The sequence below is a fragment of the Haliotis asinina genome, chromosome 12 (genome assembly GCF_037392515.1).
Source record: "Haliotis asinina isolate JCU_RB_2024 chromosome 12, JCU_Hal_asi_v2, whole genome shotgun sequence".
Lineage (NCBI taxonomy): Eukaryota > Metazoa > Mollusca > Gastropoda > Lepetellida > Haliotidae > Haliotis > Haliotis asinina.
The window spans coordinates 11,596,489-11,624,081 of record NC_090291.1 but is presented as its reverse complement, the minus strand read 5'-3'; the positions used below and the strand labels follow the sequence as shown (position 1 = coordinate 11,624,081).

The following is a 27,593-nucleotide window of genomic DNA, read 5'->3' as shown; positions in this document are numbered from 1 at the left end:
GATCTTGTGATCAGCATTATGTGCACACATCTGCGTATTTGAGATACGATAACAGAAAACCAGAGTTGCGTTCAGCATATGATGAATGTTGAATGCGTTTATGGCGTTGATAACCCCCCCCCCCCAACCACCACCACCAACCACACAAAAGAAAACGAAATAGTTAAAAAGAGAAATGTCCACAAGTATTCAACATTTAATGTGTAAATCTTTCTTTCATGAGCTACCCATTGAGATTATATTTCCTTGTTCACGTGTGCAGTAAGACCGTGATGTATTTAGATCACGTGATACTTAAGTTATCCCAGCCTCTTAGCATAAGTCGATGACTATCTCTAAAAGTCATTTCTTAGTTGGCGTGCGTAGTTCCTTCCAGGAATCGTTACTGCATGCCCTCTGTGATGGATCAATCCATCACCAAAGTTATTGTAAAACACGCGCATGTCTTGTGCCTATAAATACATCTCTCGGAGCCTGTTCCTTCGCTTTTAATTCTGGTAAACAAATTGAAACAGTTTTCTGTCAAAGCGAAGTGAGTTGGCATCATTTTCAATTCCATATAAGTCTGGCAAAACAAAGCGAACCAGACTATGCCTCAATCGTATTTCCAATTGTATTTCCATATAGCAAACACAATATGTTCAAAATCCAAATAATATTCAAGCCTGTGGCAATCAGAATGTTTTGCTTAATATCATAGCTGCAATGCAGAGACAGACAATGTCATTAATCTAAAAAATGTTTAATGTTTAAGAGATATTTTCACTCAGTGGAGTAGATTAAAAGAACCGCGTTTGAATACATTATTATTGCTTAAGGGAACTGTCCCAGTTGTCTTATAGTGCTACATGGTATTCGGTCATGTATGTCTTCAGGATCAGTCTGTGCTGGTTGGCCAAGTGGAAAAATGGTCTTCCTTGCAAGCAAAAGATCGATGGTTTGAACCCGGGCAAAGATACATTAAACCATGACACTTTTTGTTTCCTTGCTGGGTACTCAGTGTATCGGGGTTAAAACAATGACTCATTGGCTTAGGGGTCAGTATACAATCACTGAGTGGGGTTATCAATGATTATTTCGAACTGCAGCATGGTATCACAGAAACGATCACAATACAACTGGCATTTACAGACGCGCACAGGAACACACATGCGACCTCTTATTTGAGGTGACTGTTAGTACAGGCCCTTCTTAGCTGTTTCTACTGGATCGACAGAGTGGAACTGCTCTTGCAATTTAAAGACAGTTAACAACAAAACGTTCACATGGTTCCCTCACGTAGGCACCTGAAGAAGTCTTGAAAATAAATTAAATTTACTGTTAGAGAAATACCCAAGTGACACACAACAAGGAGATGGTTGCACAACTTCTAGAAAAAATGTAATTTAGAGACTCTCCAGATTCCTGACCGAAGTCTATAGGTGCAGTTAACGAAGGGTTCTCTAGGCGCTTGCAAACATGGTGTACGTGTTGAAGGTAGTCTTGATAACATCTTTAAGCTCCGGGAGGAGCGCATTGTACCGCTATCCCGGAAATTTGCAATCCATCATCAGTGATTCAGCAGCTCGGTCGGTTAGGCGAAGGAGTGGGCGAGTGGGTTTAGTTTTACGCCGCACTCAGTCATATTCCAGCTATATGGCGTCGCTCTGTAAATAATAGAGTCTGGACCAGGCGACATTGTGATCAAGTGCATGAGCATCGATCTACGCGATGTACGGAAACAACTCTCAGGTCACCCGAGACGTGTATATAATACGAGATTGGTAACTATTGCAGTTAAATAAGTCCGGACAATTTTCATGAGAACAATGTTGTTCTGATTAATGAGTGAGGTCCACCCCGTGCCTCTGAGGCCAAGTGTTGATATTGTGAGGATGGTGATAGTCTATATTATATAAAACGATCACGAGGGCTCTGCGGACGAGTATTCATATTTCTTCCCAGAAGAATTTTAACGTTAATAACCACATTGAGTGGGTGATTGGCGAGGAAGCTATAATGGGACTCTTCACTTCTTCGACCCCATTTCTGACCACACTGGGGTCAACAACTCGTCCGCCTTGCATAGTTAAACGTGTAAGTTCATTTGGGTCTGGTTGTTGGGGTAATAGAAAAGTCAGCTTTAAGTTAAGCCTTGATAATGCGAACATACTGTAACAGTGACAAAACAAATACGTCATTTTGTATCATTTTAAACATAGGTATAAAACGTTATCATTACCAGACTGGCCAGTGTTAACACTAACACTTGCACTATTTAACTAACTCACCGGTAAGCTAGATGCTGCAGCTAGCTTGGGTCCTGCTGTTCAGGGCAAGTTGTCTGTGTCAGATTCAATCTGCATTGGCCTGTTGTCAAGATTCCCGTTATTTCATAGATTTCACATTTTCGCCATATGTCATGTTTTCTACTGCCTTTCACTTGTGGCAGTCTACAGATTTCTCCTTGAGAGCACAATGACATCACAACGCCAGCACATTATGGGGTAAATAAAGTTAAAATTTTCAGTATCATGTGTATAGTAGGGCTATTGGGATTAAGCGTGTTAGAAGTTATAAACTTCAAATATTTTAATGCTCCATATTCGTACGGTCTTTATAGAATCTGGACGCTGCGATCCCACACCAATGTTCCGATTGTTTCGATCGAAGTGTTAAACCCCTAAGATGTATCGAAGAATAGGCAATTCGAGATATGCGGAATGCTGACAAGAAGTAAAGTGTCAATAAATATGTCTGAAGCACACAACACTTCAATGACTTAATGGAAAAGTCTAAGGCTGCATACAAAAAGCTAAATGTTTCTGAGGTATATTTTTTTTTTCAAAAGTGACGAGGGAGGAACAGGTTTACGTTTTCATTTTCTTCTCTCAGAAATACAGTTTGGAAAGTTTAGCACGTGTTAATGAGTTGTAGATTCAGTCACACTCGTTCATACAGACATTCATTCTTGTAGTGGACAAATGGACTCGAGAGGGACGCGCCAAGTTACCATTATTATCTTTACAAGATAGCAATAAAAATGTTTACGCTCACAAATAAAAGTAACTCGCCGCTGCCTGAAAAACATTTCACTTTTTTCATTTAGCCTAAGTAAGTGACAAAAGCAGGTTCATATTCAATGTGTCTTAATTAGTGGGTGTTTCCGATAATATAGCCCTGCATTTTATCGTAGCGTTGAAATAATGTCTTTAAATGTCGTTTGAATAAACTAAGATTTAAACTAAGATTTAGAAACAATATTTAAGTGTTCATAAATAAATCACCGCAAAAGTCCTACGGGGTCTCGACCAAAAAAGGCATAAACGTAAAACAAAGGTTAATGTGAAAAAATAACGTCAGTGAAAATTCCAAATCGTTTATGCCTTTAGTTCGCGAATCCTAAGTGATACGAGACGAATACGAATGGGAACAATTTTATAGAATCTGTATCACAATCCGCAATCCGTCATGTCGGATCTAGATTAACCGGACTTTTAAGGCTTAATTGTAATTATTCAATAAATGACTGTTGATGTGTACAACGATGCTATGTATTGAATAGCAAGCACGGACCAAAGTAAATACCCAAAGTAAATACACAAGTTATTTTTGTTCAGTATGATGTGAAGAGCGATAATCGGAGCGTTGACCGTGTGGTTTGATTAGCAACAAACTGACCCTCGTCCAAGCTGGATGACCAGAGGGAAAGACAAATGGCGTCTTTTGAAGATGACTCATTAGTCAAAGAGAAGCATTATAACAGATCATTAAAAGTAAGACGAATCGCAAGGGAAGTGTATTAGGCGAGTAAAGATAATTTCTTGTTATCCTTACCGTGTCTGCTCAAAAAACGACTCCCGACGTTAAGATTGTTTTGGGGCTAACCACCCATGTGAGTGAGTGAGTGAGTTTGGTTTTATACCGCTTTTAGTAATGTTCAAACCATATCACGGTGGTGGATACCAGAAAATGGACTTCACATACTGTACCCATGTGTGGAATCGAACACGGGCCTTCGGCGTGAGGAGCGAACGCTTTAACTACTAGGCTATCCCTCCGCACCGAGACGCCCCATGAATGTATTGGTAATTCGGGTATAAAATACTGGTCTCTAGAAATCACAACTAGTCATAAGAAAACACAATGACTTGGTTGATCCGTCCGATTGCTGGGTTCAATGCTCAAGATGTTGTTCACTTGACTGAAAGGTCCAAACTCAAGCATTTACAAGCTACCGTAATTTAGCGTTAATATTGGTTAATGCGGCGTTAAGCAGCATGCAAACAAACAATTGTTATCTAGCAGATATCACCGGGAATCGTGCAATGATGATTCGAGTCTTTAAGAAACAGGTTATTCCTCATACTGAGGATATCTGTTGTTTCTTTTCAAATACAATATGGAATATGTTTATCTGAAGTCGCGAAACAAAAACGCTGAAGATCGATACTGAACAGCAAAAGAAACGCAATCTCATGAAAGTATGTTTCATGTTTCATGTTTATGCCTTCTATTTTTAAAAAAATGATACAAAGACGGAGATGTTTTTCTTTTGCCGTTCGTTTTATGATGGTATCTATAAAACTGACCTTCACAACCTTTTTTCCGTAAACCATTCGCTGTCATTGAAATTAGTCCCCGCATATGGACATCGATATACAATGAATATTTTCAGATAAATACATTTAATCATCTCGTATAAATACACACATTAAAGATTTGTAAACATTAGAAATGAAAGTAAGTTTGGTGTACACCTACCACAAAATGATAATTTTCAACTTGTATTTTGACACTGAATGAAGTTGGACATGAGTTCTTTTTACAAATGTGTGGGCTAATAGTGTAAATGTTTGCTTGTCACGCCGGAAACCTAGGTTCGATTCCTTACAGGTATACATTGGTTTAAGTCTGCTATGGTACCATAAACTCGTTATGACTATAGAATGTCTAAACCAATCAAGGCCACACTCGCATACTCACGTGGCAAAAATGATTACTAACCGACTAGAGCTCCTGTCATATTTCATAGTCTAATTGGACAGTCCAGTAATGCTGCGCGTTGAGAAAACAAAACATTAAGAATTACCAACTGGTCAAGACTGTTAAACACTCTAACCAAATCATTATAAATCATGATTTGAAAATAAGGAAAAGTCCGCTTTGCGAAAACCAAACATTAAGAATTACCAAACTGGTCAAGACAGTTAAACATTCTAACCAAATCATTATAAACCATGATTTGAAACCTAAGAAAAGTCCCAGAATTCATCTGACGTAAATCCCCTAAATGTCTCGCAGCCTGATTGTCAATTGTCTCCTCGGAGGGGATACCATTTTCATCTTATTTCTTAAGTATCCAGCCAATGAATGCCACTGACCAAAATCCCTCTGGTGCTGTGACATATTGTCTTCGCTGAGAGGTTTTTCCTCGAGCGCCACGAGCAGCTTGTCCTACAGCCAGACGTATGAAAACGATAGGATGGCTGAGCCAAATTCCTCATTACAAAGCCTCTGTCAGTTCAAAGAGGGAATACGTCGATGAAGTATCAGCGATAGGCTGCTTTGAACATGGATCCATAGCATTAAGCAATGGACTGTGTGGACAGACAGTTTTTATTACTGGTGTTGGTCATTTAGACGAATGGGATCCTCTGGGATCGAGTCGAAGACACAGCTGATGTTATTTGTCCCAAACGGGGCTGTAAATCAGACATGACACATGGGAGAAGCTAAGTCCATGTAATTAGTGTGATGTTCTATCTCAATATTGGTAAATGCCACAGACAGACTAGTAGACCATTTCCCGGATCTTTACTATGATTAGGTACACTGGCGAGGAATGTACATAGGTGAAATTGACAACCCGGAAGTGAAATACTCAGCTGACGCCTGAGTCAGAGGGTGAGTGAGCATGGTTTTGCGCCGCATTTTGCAATATTCCAGCAATATCACGGCGGGGAACATCAGAAATGAGCTTCGCACATTGTACCATTGTGGGCAGTCCAACCCGGGTCTTCAGCGTGATGTGAGAACGCTTTGACCACCAGGCTACCCCCACCACCCCTGGGTGAGTTAGAAGATGAGTGAGTGAGTGTGTGAGTGAAAGGAAGAATCAGAGGGCGAGTGAATGCTAACTACCTTATGTAAAATAGTCATAAATAAATTGAAACCTGGAAAGAAATATTTCATAAATTGTATTTTATACATATCTCAGTCGTTATTCGCCAAAGATGTTGAAACATTGTCCATTGTTTTTCATGTACATACAGTTTTTGGATCGATACTTGAATTACACCTCTAATATTGCTGCTGATTTTAGTAAAACCTTTTAGTTTAGCTATCACATGATACATTTTTTGTCAGACATATGTAATCAATACGTGTCCTTCAATGTATCATGGTTATATAGCAAACCGTCAGTTAACACGTACAGTTTCAATACTGTAATAATAAATTACTGTCTAGGATGCCGATGTAACAGTGACAAAACAAATACTATATTACAAATACAAATATTTTGTATTATTTTCAACTTAGGTATAAAAGACTGGCCAGTGTTAACACTAACACTTACACTGTTTAACTAACTCACCAGTAAGCTAGATGCTGCAGCTAGCTTGGGCCCTTCTGTTCAGGGTAAGTTGTCTGTGTAAGGTTCAGTCTGCATTGGCCCGTTGTCAAGATTCCTGTTATTTCATAGATTTCACATTCTCGTCATGTGTAATGTTTTCTACTGCCTTTCACTTGTGGCAGTCTACAGATTTCTCCTTGAGAGCACAATGACAGCACAACGCCAGGACATTATGGGGTAAATTAAGTTAGATCTTTCAGTATAACATGTATAGTAGAGCTATTGGGATTTAGTGTGTTAGATTACAGTGTTTTAAGGAATTGTGTTTTATCACATTTATAATGTATGCGTTTGTCTACAAATATACATCTATGCATGCTTAGTATTTTAGGCACATGTATTATGCATTGTGTACCAGTACACTAGTATACTTGCATGAGTTTATTTGAACAATAGACTATTTCATACCACAATGACGCTGTAATGTGTGTCATGTATATGGTATGTATTTGTGTATGTATTATCTATTTTATGATTGAAATGATACAGTAATGTGCATCATGCATGTTTATTACAAGGTTTAGTTTCTATATGCATGTTTACGTGTGTATTAGTCTCAACAGGATAACTATATATGTGTACGCTAATGACATTTATGATGCATAGCTGTATATACTAGCAGTATACTTAGGCAATATTTTGCTTATTAGGTTCCCTCAGCATCAGATCTTTTAGGAGCTGTTGGCCTATTCTGTCACATCCCCGAGACGAGGTGAGGTATTAGTTTGCAGAAAGTGATTATAAATATTACTGTATAGTAATTCTAGTTGTAATATATGTGAGAGATAATCAGAGTAAAGAGGAAGCTGTCGAAACCGGCATCTGTCCAATCCGGTAATCCAGCGTAAAATCTCAGTCCTGTCCGTCTACATGCCTTTGCTTACATCTGGATGATTGGCAGTTGTCATATGTATTAATATAGTAGTAACCATATTGAATGTTTAACATAACACGTATTGCATATATGTGAAAGACATGTTTAACTGATGTATAATTTACCATTCAGGGTCTCATTTCACAAAGCGCTAAGGTTATCTCAAGTCACTAAGGTAACCGTAATGCAAATCTAAAGATTCGGAGTTAAAGGTTGCTTCGAGATAGGAGTCCTGGGGCGTTTTGTTAGTTCAGTTATACGGACTGAGAATCAACTGGGGACCTCAGTTTTCCACACTAACAGCACAGCACAGCACTAAATCGATGAAAAACAAGTGTTCGTCTTCATTGGGCTACCATATACGAATATCTCGACATAGTGGTTCTAGCTATGACGTAAATCGTGAATCAATACTACCAGCTGTTTTTCAAGTAATCAGCGATTCCTTTGATCTCAATCCAAATAATATCAAATGTATCATAAATATAGTCCAGGCATCATCTGTTATGTTTTGGATGACGCTTATACCGCGTAGTTTATATTTACTACATACATACATACATACATACATACATACATACATACATACATACATACATACATACATACATACATACATACATACATACATACATACATACATACATACATATAGGTAATTTATAGAAAGTGATTATAAATATTAGTAATTCTAGTTGTCATATATGTGAGAGATAATCAGAGTAAAGAGGAAGCTGTCGAAACCGGCATCTGTTCAATCCGGCAACCTGTCAAAACCAGCGTAAAATCTCAGTCCTGTCCGTCTACATGCCGTTTGCTTACTTCTGGTACATTGGCAGTTGTCATATGTATTATGTTATGCTATATATATATATTTTGCTTTTGACACGTTTTAGAATAGAAGGCATAAACACGAACGCTTACTTTTATGAGATTTCATTTTTTCGAAACTGTTTATTTGCTGTTCAGTATATGTACTTATCCCCACGAGTCCAAGTTCATCCTTAGTCGCGACTGCGAAATACGTGTATTTAATTAAACCCAAATCACTAAAAACAAGTCTCGTCGAAAATATTCAGAATCAATAGGAGAAAAGTACTCCATACGAGCAAAATAGATTAATGACAGATTAAATGAAAGATTTCATAAAACAAAATGTTAAATAAGAAAATACTGACGGACATAAAAAAGCATACATATAAATTTGTAAACTGATACAAAGAGAAAATGATTATCAGATGATGCATATGATAATGGTATCATAACTGTCTTCTTGATCTTTAGTTTAGAGTGTTTCGTGAAAATGGTGAAATCCATTTTTTTATAATTTTGTCTGGCAGCAGATAATTATGTTAAGCAACGTATGAGACTGCCTGTGTCTGAGCGGATTAGAATTGTTGAGCTTGTGTAAGGAGAGTGAGAGACTACGATTGTATGATGAAAAATCAATTCGAAGAATCAAAGCATCACTGATGACATAAAGCATTGACATCACCACTAGTGACGTCATATACATCTCTCCAAAATGGATGCAAATACCATTAGGCAATGTCTGCTCATTACTTGAACGTCTTCCTAAATAATTAGTATCACATGTTACGATAATTGTTGGATGTGCGGGCGCATGATCACCCATTTGAACATCATTTGTATCCATAAATAAAAGATGGGTTCAACTCGCTTTGAAAAGTATTCCAATCATAATATTATCACTACGTGGCTGGTTAATGTGGGAGGAAATCCCGAAGTAACACAGCTGTGAGACGTTTACCGCTTCGTTGAAACCAACACGCACAGTTATTACTCTGTACAACGCATTACGATGCGTCAGTCGACTTCACAACTAACGCTCCATACTGCAGTGGCCTATTCACTGGATTCAGTATCAGATTCAAGTAACCAAGAAAGTGAATTAAATGTAGAAATTAAGTACCTTTGTGCACCCACGATCACAATATGGGTTCGAACCCAGGCCTCACAGGTCCATTCTTCGAAGCGAGACAGCTCTGTACAGAGAATTCTCTTTATAGTCGTTACATATTCACATTTGATGGCGTTATGCTATTTTTAGAAAATTTGATATATGACAAGACAGAAGACACATGACAATATTTCCATCGAACTGATTTTCGTATCAGCAAAGCGTTGCGAAATTACTCGGCTGAATCGTTTCGTACACGAACCATGGCCGGTGAAAATTATAGGGAAACCATTTTTCTTTTTGTTAGGAAAGGTATTTGGTTTTTGTACGTGTATTTTTCATGTTAGTGTTTTTAGTTTAGGGCGAATCAATAGGTGATATTCACCCCCGGAAGATCCATTTTCACAAAAGTCTCTCAATCGACCACTCTCTGTGTTTTTGAACATATCTACAAGCTTCAGTGTGCAATTAATGTGACAAATATTGACATTGTGACAACACCCCTATGCATATCTTGACAGATATAAATCTAAGGAACAGCTGCGTTTCCAACAATAACAATAAACATGGAATATATCGATGTTTGGGTTCGAAGCAGGCTATTTAATACCTTTTCATAGGTATACAGTATATGATCAGGGGAAAAAGTACAGTTCGATATATCCGTCAGTTATAAGAGTATATACATAGCAATGCAGTTTATTGTGTAGTTGTCGTGATGTGATATAGAATAAGTGAATGAGTTTAGATTAGAACTGAACAGAAAAAGAAACGCAACTCAGTTTTTATCACATGAAACTTACTTTTATGAGATTTCACTTTTTCGAAACTTGCATTTCTTTTGCTGTTCATTTAGATATATGAACGTCCAAACGTTTAGAATAACGTCTACCCATGCCTGAAACCCGATTCTGCTCTGATACAAAACTCATAACACCACTATTGTGTTTACTCATACTCTCGAAACTGATGTATCCTATAGGTGTATAGATAGTGTATATCACCATGATTGTGTGCAAAGGAACAATAATTACAAGTTTGTTTCTTTGTCGTCCATATTCAGCAATAGTCCAGTTATATGGCGGCGGTCAGTAAATAATCGAGTCTGGACATGACAATCCAGTGGTCGACAGCATGAGCATCGATTTGCACAATTGGGATACAATGACATGTGTCAACCAAGTTAGCGCGCCTGACCACTCCATCCCGTCACAGGAAGACACGACGAAAAGTGTGGGTTGCATAATACAGATCTTCACGGGAATATAGCTGCCTGGGCTCCTTGAAGTGACATCTAACGATATAATAACTATGGCTGTGCTGAGATGCATATTCAATAAACGTCAGCAATTACGGCATCATCGGACGGTTTCCCACATTTCTGATTATTAATAGCACTGATTACCTCGTCTCGTGAGATTGGAGAGTTTTGTGAAATCTTGAACAGTTTATCAAAAGTTATGAGAACATCAATGTCAGCATCGTCAATACCTCTCGAATCGATTCGTCAATATCATAAATATTTATGAAATGGGTCACCAGTTGACTCAGTGGAGTGTTTGCTTAATGTTTTGTTACACAATATGAAAGATCTCCCAAAGAAGACCAAAAGCCCCAGTTGTTTGAAAGGCACAGATAAATTACACCCGCAATATGATCACGTGACCGTCTCATTATATGGGCTAGAATGTTTGTGGAAGAATGTGTGGTCCGATAATGATTCAGGGTACGGCTGCGTCGAATGTACAGGGCCTACGTAAATGCTCCGAGGTTCGATACAACAGGAAATTATGAAAGGAGAAAACACACAAACGGGCCAAGCTTAGACTTCGAGACAATTGTTTATTCGACACATTAAGTCTTCTGTCTTGTCTACCTATCAGTCTCCTATCAGTCTCAGCTCTCCTGAATATCTGCAAAGTCATACTGAAGTGAATGAGTGCATCTAGAAACCTTCGTTCAGCTCATGAATTCCAGCTTTCGGTGTCTCCTACTCGCTGAAGACATTGGGTGCCAGATCCTTCAAACACTGCTGCAATTGGCTATGGAGCTCTCTTCCCATTCACATCAGATGTGCTGAACTCTCTTCCTATTCACATCAGATGTGCGGAACTCTCTTCCCATTCACCTCGGATTTGGTTATGTAACTCTCCTCCCATTCACATCAGATGTGCAGAACTGTCCTCCCATTCACATCAGATGTGCGGAACTCTCTTCCTATTCACCTCAGATGTGCAGAACTCTCTTCCCATTCACATCAGATGTGCGGAACTCTCTTCCCATTCACTTCAGATGTGCGGACCTTTCTTCCCATTCACATCAGATGTGCGGAACTCTCTTCCCATTCACTTCAGATGTGCGGACCTTTCTTCCCATTCACATCAGATGTGCGGTACTCTCTTCCCATTCACATCAGATGTGCGGAGCTCTCTTCCCATTCACTTCAGATGTGCGGAACTGTCCTCCCATTCACATCAGATGTGCGAAACTCTCTTCCCATTCACATCAGATGTGCGGAACTCTCTTCCCATTCACATCAGATGTGCGGAACTCTCTTCCCATTCACCTCATATGTGCGGAACTCTCTTCCCATTCACCTCAGATGTGCGCCATCCTTGACTACCTTCAGATCTGACCTATAGTCCGACCTGTTTAATAATCACTGACCATTATTTATCCATGTTCTACATGCACTTAGAGCATCCCTGCGTGGTTTGGAGTAGAGCGCCATATAAGTTTCCTTGTCATTTTAAATATCAAAGTTCGACAAAACGGTGTTTGGTTTGTATCAGCATTTATACACTGGTTACAAACTCCGATTCTCCTCTTTCCCCTGAACACAACCAAATACTCAACATTAACATATCGGGATACTTTACGGTGCATTTGTGTTTAACGTTCAGCGAATTGCCAGGCCATTCCTGGAAACCAGTCGCAGACAGGTACGATCAGAGGAATTCACTATGATGATAAAGCATGATGCGATATTACTGTATCACCTCTAAATGGAGTTACCAGACCTCAGTAGCCATTAACATGCACATATTTGATGACAAGTCAGTATATGGCTGAAATAGTGCCGACGTGACGCTATAAATATTAACTCATTCACTCACTCACTCATTAACTCATACACTGGTACATGACTTGCCTCCTCGTTTCGCTAACATCTGATTTCACGATAGATTTTCAATTATCCATTCGCATCTTTGCAACACTATTTTGGAAATTTGTCTCTAAACATATTCGAAACCGATTATTCTCTGGCACTGACGTTTTGAAATTCGATGCCTTGGCTCCAACATATCGGTATATCTTTAGAAGAAACCTGAATACCAGTCTGCATCGATAACATGTATCAATCGACGGTGCCAAGAGTCTATCCGCATCTGAAGTAGAGTTTATAAGTGCCAGTATCAAACAAGCCAAACACCGCGGTAATCTGAAATACCTACTCAGGCCCACATTGTTCTGGAATGTCAAGGTCAACGGACCTCCGGATACGCCAACGTTAACCATTGTAGCCTTGTAAAACGCTTATCCTAACAATAAAAAGTGCCGACCGGTCACTCATCCTGCCAGTTGTGTTTACATCAAGTGAAAAGATACGTCCCTGAGGGAGGGAGTATAAAAGGGTTAACTAGCATGACTCTTATTTATCACCGGCAGCTCAACGTTATCGACGCCATCTGTGTTTTAACTGCGTGGATATCGCTTGTGCGAGGTTCACCTGAAGATGTTGGGTTGTGATAATGTTTGTGTTCATTACCACGGTCCTAAGAACTAACGCTTTTCTTTGTAGGGTTTGAAGAAGTTGTTTGACTAGTACAGAATGACATGATTACTCACTGACAAAAAAACTGATTGGTTCAAGTCTCGTGGCAAACATGTGATATGGGTCTTGTTACAGGTTGTTTTAAACTGTAAATACCGACAAACCAAGATTTCTAGTTTCGCGTGGAGCTAATCTGGTGTTCAGCTGTACGATCTGGGCTTAGTTTTGAGTTTCATGAACACCTGGTGCCTGACTGAGATTCATAAAGTAATAGATGTTATATAGTTAAAATTCACAGTTTAGATTTCAGATTCCAGTTTCAGATTTTTGTTTATATTTCTTATGATACTGCCTTCTAGGAGAGTTTTGTCGCTACATATTTATACAAGTCTGTGATGCATGACGATGTGTTTGGTTTTTAACACATGACGTCGCATGTCTCGGTGTGACATGACATGGTGTTGACAGACATTATTATCATAATGATGATTGCAGCACAGTTAATGTCACAAAAGAAGGTCGCTACAGGTACCACCCCAACTTCCCATACCACTATTCCTGCTGCGGGAGGTGTTGAGCCTCTACTACTACTACTACTACTACTACTACTACTACTACTACTACTACTACTACTACTACTACTACTACTACTACTACTACTACTACTACTACTACTGCTGCTGCTACTGCTGCTGCTGCTGCAACTGCTTCTACTGCTACTGCTACTACTACTGCTACTGCTACTACTATTACCACCAACCACAACTGCTACCACTACTTCTGCAAGTTACTAAATTTACTAATTCTAAAAACACTACCACTACCACTACCACTACTACTGCTGTTGCTACTGCTGCTGCTGCTGCTACTACCACTACTGCTGCTGCTACTACTATTGCTGCTGTTACTACTTCTACTACTACAGCTGCTACTGCAACTGCTACTACTGCTACTACTACTGCTGCTACTGCTGTTGCTACTACTACTGCTGCTACTGCTACTGCTACTGCTACTACTACTGCTGCTGCCACTACTACTGCTACTGCTACTGGTAATACAACTACTACTACTACTTCTCCCCGCGAAGATCCGGAGTACACGTACAAGTTCGCTACAGCAACGAGGCCGGGATCGCTGATCGGTGCACGTAGACCGATGTCAGGATGTCAGTCACTGAATTGTTTATCGACCATTGACTGATCACCGTCATATAGACGGTATACTGCCCAGTGAGACGTTAAACAACAAACAACCAGTTACAATCACTGTCAACTAATTACCAACTATTACTAATAATACAACTCAAAAGCAATCGAACAGTTAATCTTAGCTAGTATTTATCGAACCTCCGTAACAATATCAGGTTTTGGATAATCCCTTCTTCGCATGTTCGATAACATTATATAAACAGAAGGGCTTTGAACTAATGGTCCGGTAGACTGTGAAGACAATATACTGGTTTCATACAAGTAGGGACTCGAAAGAGGTCTTCTGCGTGACGAGCGAACACCTTAACCACAGGGCTCAACGTCATAGTGCTCGTTGGATCTCGTGAGCAGATCCTTAGCGCTATTGGGGGAGGTGGGGTAGCCCAGTGGTTCGATTCCCCACATGAGTACACTGTGGGAAGCCCATTTCTAGTGTCCCCCGCCGTGATATTGTATAATTTTGCTAAAAGCGACCTAAAGTCACACTCACACACTGACTAACCGCATTAATTTCGTCTATATATGAGAATTAGAATTCACGAAATGATTTATAGCGTAGCGTTAGACCAAAAAATGATTTTCGACTCTCCGTTATGGAGAGTTGTGAAGATTTATTACAGTAATGACGTAACAGCTGGCAAAACTAATCTACATAATAATAACAAATTACATTTACCTGTTTAAACACACTGGTATACCTTAACCACGACCTTCAGCTTGTCGGTATGATAACCTCTGACCTTTCACACTTCATTTAACCAGGGGGAGATAAATATCGTTTGGACGAGATTTCAGCCATTACTTTGAACATTAATGGCCCCGGTGCTTCACTGGTGTTTACGTGCATCCGAACCAGATCACAACAATGGTTTTAGTGTGCAATAAACACACTAACCCGCCTGCCTGGGGCAATATTGCTCCCGAACAATGGCTACGTTATTGAGTCCCATGCGTTAACTAGCTCTCGGTTTGAGGGCATAGCTTCGATCAGTCGACCGTAGATAAGGCTTACCCCTAATGTAACTGTTACTGTGTGGAAGGTAATATCTTATTAGTATGCTCGGCAGTATAGTTACATGGTAGAACCGTTTGGTATAGCGTGTGTGCGAGTCTGTGAGGAATCGTGAGTGAATGATGATTTGGTAGATGAATGAATGAGAGAGAGAGGAGGGAGACGGTGAGGGTGAGAGAGGGAGAGAGAGAGTATTAGAGAAAGAGAGTCAGCATAAGTGCAATGATAAATTTGATGGGTGTGTGATTGATTGATTGAGTGAGTGAGTGTGGTTTTTGCACGGTATTTTAGCAATATTTCAGTGAGTGGTCCTGTATTTAATGCACACTGGGGGCCACTTCCCCCAAATCTTGACAGGATTCATAACTAACCATTGACGACTAAATAATAAATAAACATAACAGGACATACATAGTATTACATAAATTCAGTTTTAATTTTCATTACCCACATTTTAACACTGTCACATTCCTCCAGTCCACACAAAAAGAATCAATTGCTACCAGCCTATGCCTGTAAAATACAACTGCTGACATGGTCTAATGGACAGCGTGAATGTCGTCTGTTCAATAACATACCAACAGAGTCACAGAGTGAATGTTAAGCCGCACTCAGCAATATTCCATGTATATGGTGGCATTCTGAAAAACTTAAGCCTGGAACGCCATCCAGTGATCAACAACATGAACATCTATCTACACAACCAGAACACGATGACATATGTCAACCCCGTCAGCGAGCCCGACCACTCGCCTCCTACAAGTGCGGGTTACTGAAGATCAGTTCTAACCTGGATCTTCACGAGTCCAAGCCAACAGACGTTGTCCTTGTTAAATAAATGGAAGGCAAATACCAAGAAGTGGAGTCAGTATACTATATCTGAGTAGATATTTTCGCAATTATTTATCTTGCACTTGTCCAGATTAGCACACACAACACAACCCCACAAAAAACTAAAAAAAACTAAACAAACAAAACCTAAACGGAAAAAACTAAACAAAAAAAAAACAAAACAAAAAGCAATAAAAAAAATAAATAAAAAAGATAGTGTAAACAAAACCACGCGCACACCACACATACAAACAAACAGGCATAACATACACTCACACACATACAAACAAACAGGCATAACATACACACACCACACATACAAACAAACAGGCATAACATACACTCACACACAATACAAACGCACACACTTACATTCTCTCACAAATACACGCATACACTCACGTACCGGCAGTGCTAAACAATTACAGTACTGCTTATGACGACCTTAAAGCCCATTTCACGGCCATAAACCTGTCTGGAAACTTTATAACAATCTTTTAACCAGACAAACACAACAACAACCAGTACACATATATATACACTCAACAATAACAGTAACTCAACTCAGTCGTACATCCCCGTAAGAAATAGATGGTGGCGCAGTCGCACTGCAGAAAAAACAGTGCAATTGATTGACGTAAATGGTTGATGTCGGCTATTAAAACGAACTGAGATTCGATGTTCTGATCTTTCGACTAAATGTCAAAACGTTACAGACAGTGCCGTACCATTCAGACAGTTCTTTCAACATCTGACCACGGTCACAAAGCAGTATTACGTTTCATGTTAGAAGAGAAGATCCAGTCACTACCGGTTATTTAAGGTCATTTGTACACCGATTAATTATCATTGGTCATTAGGAGAAAAGTGAGTTAATGAGACGAGTTAATTATGATGAAACAGTTTAAGAACTGTAACAAAACTATTGTGGGTAATGGAAGCTACATGCATTTTTTCCCTTCATTAATGTTTTTAATTTTAGAGAACATGTCTACCAAGTGGAGAGACGCGTCTCTCAAAAGTGAGATAAAAAATATCATAAAAAATATCCATGATCCCGATGGTTTATTTTGTTCAGTATATATTTAATGTTAATCTGTGTCAGTGGGGCAGTAAGAACTGATCACTTACATACATTTGACCTGATTGTGTTGACAGACAGTCATCAACATTACATCTATACTGAACAGCCAAAGAACGAAAAAAGTAGGCCTTCGTGTTCATATCTTCTGTTTTAAAAATCTTGACAACAAGCTAGACTTATGTTTCTTTTGCTGTTCAGAATATATCACGGAGGTATGAACACTGTGGGATCGAGGTCACACGAAACAAGCGTTACGCGAGGACATACCGATTGTCTGATTTGAGTCATACTTACTAGAGTCATATTCCGGGCGCGTTCTTGAAATAAGACATGAATATACTATTGTGTTGGTAGAATATAATCCAAGATTCGTGAATATTCAGTCACGTGGAACAGATTAAATTGTGGTCCAGTACCTAGCACTAATCCGCTAGGTCTGTATAAGAGGAAGCAAGGTTTTATGAAGATTTATGCAACATTACAACAATCTTTCAGCAATAACACGCCAGGGGTGTGAGAAAAGGAGTGCACACATTGTACCTATACGGGTAGCCTCTCTCCACCCAGAACCATATTACTTTCCCTTCTACCCAGACCTTTCTGCAAAGACTAAGCGTATATATGAGTGAGTGGGTGAATTAAAATTTAACGTCATCCACATTGTGTCAGCAATATAGCGACGGGACCAAGTTTCCACATATACTGAACAGCAAAAGAAACACAACTCTGTTTTATTTTGTCAAGTATTTAACTAGAAGACAAACATGGTTTGAACGCTCTTTTTTATGAGATTTATTTTTTTCGAAACTTGCGTTTCTTTTGCTGTTCGTTATACAAACGTCTGAGATCTAAATGATCCTTTTAAGTTTAAATCAAAATATTTGTTTCTATCAAATTAATAAATTTGCATAGACGAAGAGTGAGGCAACTATATGGGGTGAGTGAGTGAACTAGGTTTACTGCCTGTCTAAAGTATATTCCTGTTCGATCATCAGTCAAATGAGGGAGGGAAATATCGAACTGGTTCAAGTCTACGATGTATTCCGGATAGTCAGGCTCGCTGACTTGGTTGACACATGTCATCGGTTCCCAACTGCGCAGATCGCTGCTCATCTTGCTGATCACCGGATTGTCTGGTCCAGACTCGATTATTTACAGACCGTCGCCATATGACTGATATATTGCTGAGTTTGGCGTAAAATTAAACTCACTCACTCATTCACTGACATTCATGACCATGGTACTGACAAACCTAGAAAAGTAATCGAAAACGGATTCGAACCCACAGTCATGGATTTTGGAATCATGAGACCCAACTCAGTGTTCAGTGAATTACGAGGCGGTGTCCGTCCTCGTTCTCTTCTCTTACATCGTCACTTTATGTAAGACACTTTGGAACGGAAGTGTTTCAAATATGGAACTCAAGATCACAAGTGACTGACGCGCGTATTGGGCCACCCTAGGCTCGATACAAGTGAAAACATAAAAGAATCGTCCATGCTATCAATAACATCAACAAGTCTCGGATAAAATTTCAAACACAAAAATCCCTCAAAATATAGCAACAAAACTGTCTTAAATTCTCCTAGTTCTCTCCCATTCAAAATAATTTTTCAACTCTACGCGCAAGCAGAAAAACAATCTAGACAATTGTCCTGTTTACCATTTTCCAAAACAATTTGATGGCCTACATCTATGTTTCAATGCTATTCGCACAAATAAAAAAAGACAAGTATAGAAAATGTCACATCTAACAACATTTTTTAAAAAAATGAGAGCCAAAATTTATTTTTCTGCGATATGCTAAACTTTGTACTTAGTAGGAAGTGTGATCAGTAGCTTAAGTTGGCCTCCCGAGTACGGGAAGAGTGACATTTCCTGATATTGACCATAGTGTGCCACTGACGTATATGATGACCTATGTTGTGGTATCTCCAGTTTCATCCGTCAATACATCCTTCTCCGGGCCTGCTCTAGTGAGGCCTTCATTTCACTGAGTAACTCAAGATGCCGGGATGTCGTGATGACGTAATACCGTCAACCTGTTGCTGAAATCTGCATGTGGTGTTTACATGTCTGTGTATACAATTGTGTGTATTATTTAACAATCTGCGCGCGTATTCGAAGGTTTGTATATTATATTTTCAAATGTGTTTAATTTTGCTTTTCAGGCAACATCTTCCATTTCAACTGATGTGTTTTACAATGACATTCAAAGTCATGTACTTTGTGGTTTAATCAATTTTGAATAAACATTTTTATTCACGGGAGGTTGATAAACATGCCACATGAGAACACCATATTCCCTTTCAACTGATGTATATTGCAATGACATTCAAAGTCATGTACATTGCAGTTTAAAAGAACATTGGACATTATTATTCACTGACGGTGGAAAAAACATTAAATGTTAAATAAGAAAATATTAAACACAATTTAAGCATTAATGGTGCATTGTTCTGAAAGTGCGTTTTAATTTGCTTGAGTGATAATCATAATAGTGTGGTATAGCATATGTATTTACATCGCTTTATCAAGGTTTTAGCAATATCAAGGTTGTAGACACCAGAAATAGGCTTCACATATTTTATCTATATGGAGAATCGAATCCAGGTCTCCGGCGGAAAGAGTGAACGCTTTAACCACTGGGCCACCCCTCCGCCCTGCTCTGTTCCGTGTTTCGCCTGCTTGTCTTAAACGGTCTGACGATGGTTGGACGTGGAAGCGAACCCAGTTTTTCGGCGTGACGCTTTAGGCTATCCCACCGCACCTTAAGCGCACGAGGGAGTGATCTTCAGTTTTCAAACTACATTGTAAATCATGCGGTCAGACAAGCGTGTTCGTGTCTTTGTCGCATGACAAATATATTCGACCGGGATCGAGGTACGTGAATACATCCGGAGACAAATATGTCACAGATCACACCGACAACGCTAAATGACCCTCACCACACAAACCAAACAAGAAGGCGTGTTATTGACTCAACAAAATATTAAGATCTGATGCATGAAAACTTGTTTCAAATTTACTTTTCATTAAATTTCCAGCATGGAGGCATGTATGTGTTCTTTTGTTATGATAGAGCATTGACATTCAGGTGCACCGAGAATACTTGTGGACTACACAAAATATTAAGATCTAAAGCATATAATTTTGGTTCAAGTTCGCTTTGCTTGAAACGTCAACCTTATAACATGACTCATGCCGTTTATGAAAGGAGTTACGTCATAATATAGCACTGACGTCAACGTGCACAGAGGCACGTTAATACCAGTTCAGTGCATGGGCGTACTTGAATAACCACAACTTTTCTTTCACTATTGAGTTTGATTGACAGCCCTGGTTTCCGAGGTCGTCACGTTAAGTGAATTGTAAATAACTACAGTTATTAATAGGCTGTGATATTTGCTGAATATTATTTCAGAGACGAAACCCAGTGACGGAAATATCTCATGCCTTTGTCAACAGTATCCGAACTAATTCAAGGCCTTATTTGAATGCAAATTAAATTTAACACAGCGGTCATGACCCAGGGTTAGAGGGTAGGGAAGGTATGGGAAATATGAACCGCTTCTCAGACGCGCCTGAAGCTGTGTCAGTCTCTAACCCAGGTGTGACGGTGACAATCCTTGATTGCGTTTATAACTCTCTAAAACTCTCTACCCATACGCTAACAACCCACACTAAATAACCCTTTTCACTTTTACACTATATTTTGTAATCGTCCACCCCGTGCAACGCGAAAAGTCAATAACATACAGCATACGAAAGAAAACATCTACTCACAGAACAGTGATAAATCCTTCAGCCGAGCGTTCCAACACTACCGCTTGTATATTTCACCCCAAGAGAACGATGTCAATATCAACACACGTCAGTCACGGCACTGACAGCTGTTGTTATAGCGGCCAGTAACATCCTTGTCAATGACACTTCGATAGCTATTTCCTCGCCCATGAACACCGACATTCATTGAAGAAATCAGCTGACCCCAGTCAGGCTTTCTCGCCAACCGTTCAACTGACATGTTACAAATGGTACGCTGTAGTTATTTCAGCGACAAGCAGGGCTTGTAGCTCGGCGGTGTAAAGCGGTCGTACTTGTGTGGGGGCTTAACATTCTCGGAAGTCAAGCGTACGATATCTGCTGAATGTATTATACAAATAACCCTGTTGTGTCCAAAAGTGAGAGTTAGTTGGTCTGAGTTGGTAGACAGTGCTGGTATTATTTGTTTAGAAATAATCGTGAATCAGTCGACAGTTACTACTGTTTTGCGAGGAATACATTCGTTTAGCATACAGTCATCAATGTTTACTGTTATTGCACTTTTGTGTTCACGGCGGCATGAGGCTGTAGCGATATCAAATGTCCTGCCAAAGGATTAGACCAGTGTACACCATCTTGTTTCTTATTATCTTCCTTTAAAACTGAGTGAGTTTAGTTTTACGCTGCCTTGAGCAATATATTCCGACGATATCAGATTGTGGGGAATCGAACCCGAGCCTTCGGCGTGACGAACGCCTTATCCGCTATGCTATGTGCCACTACCACTCTTCAAAACTGACCTGTTACGGAAGATTACATACTTTACAAAGTACAAGCAGATTAGAAGTTTAAAGTTGTGGATTAAGAGCATGAAGTGACTTATATTAGTCAAAGATAATCTTTTGTGAAGTACTTCCTTTGAGAATCGGGCGCATTATAAATTGAATAGGATGTGTAAAAGTTGAAATACGTTTCAAGAAACAAAATTCAAGCAGAAAACGTCGTGAATGAATAATTCCTAAAATTTGAAATATATACATAAAGTGAATGATCATGGTTACTAGAAAACGATTTGTACAACTATGTGTATTTACAGTCATGCACTCTGGATGTGTCGAAAAATATGGTTAGTAACCTCTATGATGGCGTCGCAACATGTGAGGTTTTCAGCTGTATTCGAGTAAAAAGAATTTTGCATTCAAATTAGCATCACAACGAATTCAGGACATACATCAATGCGTCAGTACGTATAAAATAGAATAAGTGTAAAATACATATATGTGCTACAGCTCCATAGCTCACCTAGTTTTTGTGACCCTTGAAGGTCTCGGGGTAGAATATAAGTTATCACATCGTGTCGAGGGAAATATGGGGTTTTATCAGTCCCTCCTAAGGTTGTATTCCCCTCGCCTCCGCCTCCGGTTCGGGATATACAGTGAGTGAGTGAGTGATGTTGGTTCTACACCACTTTTAATATGGACTCCAGAAATGGGCTTCAGATAACAATGAAAGGTACATTTAAGAGGGGACTCAATATTCTCACACTGACGAATGAGCGTATGACAAATCTAATAATTATTCTTCGAGAAATTATTATTCTACCTCTACGCCTATTGATGTTACCTCAACATTTACATTTACAGTCAACCGAATGACTCCGTTGCTGAGTACAAGAGCGTCTGTGTTTATAGTTAAAACGTGAGTGACTGACTATGGTTTTACGCCGCTTTTAGAAACTTTCCAGCAATATCACGACGGGGTACACCAGGGCTCCATAGATTGTACCTACGTGTGGAATCGAACCCAGGCCTCCAGCGTGACGAGAGGGTGCATCAACCATTAAGCTACCCAAAAGTTGAAAACTAAACAAAATATCAAATGTCACTGTACCTTCGCTGAAGTGATGTGTGTCAAAAGTTTCCATGTAGGCAGCCTTAAACACAACGTCAAACTGTTCAAATCGTCAAGACAACAGGAGTGTGTGTCCAGGTGACGACTATCGGACTGGCGTGACAGAAAACCGTCATTGTCTCTCCACTAGGATGAGATAACTGACAGACATAGATGTTATCGAGTTACAGTCAATAAACTATCAGGCTCCCTAGGGTATGATACATCATCGATCTAACCCTCACCCTTGTGAATAAACAATCGTGCCATTTAATCAGGGTTGTAGGAATCTGGGAACAGGGAGCTCTATATCTGACGTATTTGAAACAAGTACCTTGAGTCGAATTTGTTTTAATCATTAACCAATAAAGAGTAAGATAAATCTGTCTGCAACCAAATTACTAACAAGATGGATATAATGAATAGCAATTGAACTTAGTTAGGTTTCATACAATTGTATTTGTGTCACTTTTCGGCAATTATATAAAAATAAAGCCAACAAACTGTTTTCGTGGGATATTTTCTCGTCTCAAGTGTTTTCAATTCCTCAGAAAACAATCACTTGCTCTTTAAAAGGTGTGTTATAATGTGGTTTAAGGACTGCACGACATCCCAATTGTAGGTCTGAATATTCCATAGTTTCTGAACTTCCTTTCTCACTGGGTTCCTGTTGTATTTAAGTGGAATTCTTAAGCTTTAGAAGTTATTTGCTTTGCTAGCAACGTTAGTTAAAGCTTACCTCTATACTTAGCAAATGGAACAAAAGAAGATAGTCCGATGGTGTCTACTTTGTCCTAGTTTCAAATTACAGGTAATGTAGCTGACTTGAAGGCCATTAAATGAAACCATAGAAAAGTGTTAAATTATACCCCGTGTACAAACCTGGCTGCTTACAGACAGCCTGCTTGACAGCCTGGCGGCAGAAAGTGGAACAAAGAAGAAACAGTTATTCAAATGGATGTATTTCATTCGGATATGGCTGTGTTTTGGCGCTTCGGGGTTTTTTTGTTGTTTTTTTTTGCTTGTTTTTTTTTGTTTGTTTTGTTGTTGGTTTTTTTTTGGATAATATTCTACTTCCATGTGCAACTATTGTCGCCTGGCGTTTAAAACAAGTACAAAAAAATAATTTTAAAAATCTGTCAGATCTGTAAGAGGTATTCTGATTAAAACACAATATGTATTCTTCCGTTGGGATTCAAACTCACACATCTCAGAGTGATACCAAATTGACACCATTTCACCCGTCAAGGATTTCACCAGTTTAAGCATGATGACCAGTCAAACCTAACTGCAAACATAAAGTAAGGACCAAAACGAACTTCTCTTTAAACAGGATTAAGGAACAGGTTATCTACACGTCCCAGCGAATAGTCGATTTAGGGTATGACTAATGTTCAGTAATGATATAGGCAATGGGATAATTAACCGGTGTTTCGCACCTTGGAGCTCATAACTCAACACTGTACAGAGCTGAATTATCCCGCTTTTAGTAATATTTCAGCACTATCACTGCAGGGCCACCAGAAATGGGCCTCACGTATTGTACCCATGTGGGGAATCAAACCGTGATCTTCATCATGACGCTCTGATCATTACGCCCCATTCCCACGTCCTATCTTAGAGATCTAGCCTAGTTCAAGTTTGGAGTGGTGATTTCTATTTTGTAGATTTATATATATTGATGATATAAATCTATTGTACGTAGTCTCAAGGGAACAGCGGTGGGATCGCCGCTCGACATATATCTATCAATTATTTTTTTATTATTTCATAAGTAACTGAAAAAGTTTCGACTTCATAAATGCTCGATCCGAGATAATTCTCTGTTGATATTCTCTTTACCGCTTTAACAATTCTTACCTCATAATACCTAATACCTGAGTGCTATGTTTCTGTGGGAACTAACTGTTCTACCTATTTTCTATAACTTTGGAAAAAATTATATTTGTATGAATATCTTTTGAAGTATGTGACTAACAATAAATTATTTTCTTGGGTCGGCCTCATCAACAATTTACGGACAAATACGATATACTTCAATCTCGATGACTCATAACAAAAAAAACCGACCAACCATTTATGTTATTTAGGCTTTTCTGAAATCTCAGAATGCATCAAGCAGATGTCACAAACCCGTTATATGGGTATTTCCCGTCAACTGAGAAAGGGAAGACGGTGTAGCTAAGGCTGAAATAGTTTCGGAGCCCGAGGATATTTTTGCTAGCACAAACGTTGTTATTTCTGGACCACGCCCGAGAGATATCAAATATATCAAATTGACAACAAAACAATCGTGATGACATCGCAAACATTGGCTACGCCTACCGCCGAGGTGACTGATAACGATCAGATGTTTGGATTGAGCAGTATTAGAGAAACCTTTACGTGTAATAGTGAAAACACTGTGAAATTAATTAGTCCAGTCAAATGATTAATGCACTGCAGCAAAATGACTATACGAACAATGTTATACTTGAATTAAGAGTCTGTGTACACTGCAACCTTGTTAAAGTGGACCTCCTTAAAGCATTCCCTCAATGTGGTTACTTAATGAATCAATCTGGTAAAACTGCTCCTAAACCTCACTAGGCCGGAACCCTCTCTACTGGACCTCGTTAGACTCTATTTCTATATAGTGCAGTGATACCCGGCATTTGCATACACCGGCATCGTTAGCTTTGATTTATGTACACTAGGCACCGTTAGCACCGACTTCTAGATACGACCTGATCACTGTTACATATTTCTGCATACTGGAAAAGCGCAAAACACACATGTCAAGTATGACCAATGAGCCAGATGCATTGTGAATCATTTTATGGCCTCATGAAATAGGGGCAGCCTGTGATTTCATAGTTAAGGTATGGTGCCTTAACCTTGACATAACCTATAGAAATACGGTGTTATAAAGTTTAAAATAAAAATTTATTTGTAAATACCTTTTTTTCATGAAACAAGGAACTTGACTTCAGTGTAGCCAGGGTTGTTTGTGGTGTCTATTTTGACTTTCACACGAGAAAATTCGGATCGGCTGGAAAGTAGACTGGTCATTGTCTAAGAGTGAGTGAGTGAGTTTAGTTTTACGCCACACTCACCCATATTCCAGCTATATGGTGGCGGTCTGTAAAATAATCGAGTCTGGACCAGACAATCCAGTGATCAACAACATGAGCATCGATCTGCGCAACTGGGAACCGATGACAAGTGTCAACCAAGTCAGCAAGCCTGACCACCCGATCCCGTTAGTCGCCTCTTACGACAAGCACAGTCGCCTTTTATGGCAAGCACAGGTTGCTGAAGACCTATTCTACCCCGGGACCTTCACGGGTCCATTGTCTAAGAGGTGTGACGATATAGAAAATTCACGATATCTTGGGAAGATACGCAACGATTCGATACACACCACGATATGCTATCTTCAGTTATTTTCTTTGGAAACATATATTTTGATATCAAGTAACAGTGTAAATATTGACATAATTTCTAGTGACAGTTAACAATTTTGAGGTCAACGCTACGTACACGATACGAAAAATGTATCTATATTTTTATCGTTCGATAAAGTATCATGATTACTACGTAATTAGTACGATATATCGTCCCAGCTCTATGGTTAATGAGACTTATGTTTCAGTATGCAGGACCAAGCCGGTTCAGATCCCTTCACACTGGACCGCTTTAGCACGAAATTATGTGTTTTGGACCTCATCGCCTTGATTTCCCTATACAGGACTGAGGTAGCTCGTACAATTTGTATCTGATCTCATTTCCGGGATTTCTCTATTTAAGCCCTGTATCTATTTCATGATACAGGACTAAGTTGATTCGGAACTCTTGATACCGGACCACGTCAGCTCTGATTTCTCTATACAGGAAATCATTGCAAGGATTTCCCAATACATTACTAAGTTAGCTCGGTTCTCTTCATGTCGGACTTGATTGTCGGGATTTATCCACATAGGATCTTATTGCAAGGATTTCACTATTCAAAACCAAGCTGGTTTTCTTCATGCCGGATCTAACTGCCGGGATTTGTCTATACAGGATCTCATTGCCAAGATTTCACTATGTAGATCTCATTGCCAGGATTTCTCTATGTAGATCTCATTGCCAGGATTTCTCTATGTAGATCTCATTGCCAGGATTTCTCTATGTAGATCTCATTGCCAAGATTTCACTATGTAGATCTCATTGCCAGGATTTCACTATGTAGATCTCATTGCCAGGATTTCACTATGTAGATCTCATTGCCAGGATTTCTCTATGTAGATCTCATTGCCAGGATTTCATTATACAGAATCAAACTAGCTCAGATCTCTTTGTATAGGACCCCACTGCAAGGATTTCACTATGCAGGACCAAGTTAGCTTCGTTCTCTTCTTACCGGGCTTAACTGACTGGATTTATCTCTATAGGATTTCATTGCAAGGATTTCACTATGCTGCACCAAGCTAGCTCGGATCTCTTTATATCGGACCCTACTGCAAGGTTTTAACTATGCATGACCAGGTTAGTTTGATTGTTTTCACGCCGGACTTAATTTTAAGGATTACTCTTTATATGATTTCATTGTCGGCATAACTCCTGACTCCTGTACTGGATCTCCTTTTCGGAATG

The 27,593-nt window shown here is 39.3% G+C and overlaps 1 protein-coding gene across 1 annotated transcript in view; it reads right to left on the bottom strand.

Annotated features, from left to right (window-relative positions):
- LOC137258116 (uncharacterized) overlaps nt 1-21,408 on the bottom strand; it is a 115,615-nt gene extending 94,207 nt beyond the window's left edge. The window contains exon 1 of the mRNA XM_067795677.1: nt 21,108-21,408. The gene's annotated coding sequence lies outside the window, so the exon portion shown is untranslated. The remainder of the gene's footprint in view (nt 1-21,107) is intronic.
- Nucleotides 21,409-27,593: the final 6,185 nt, after the last annotated feature.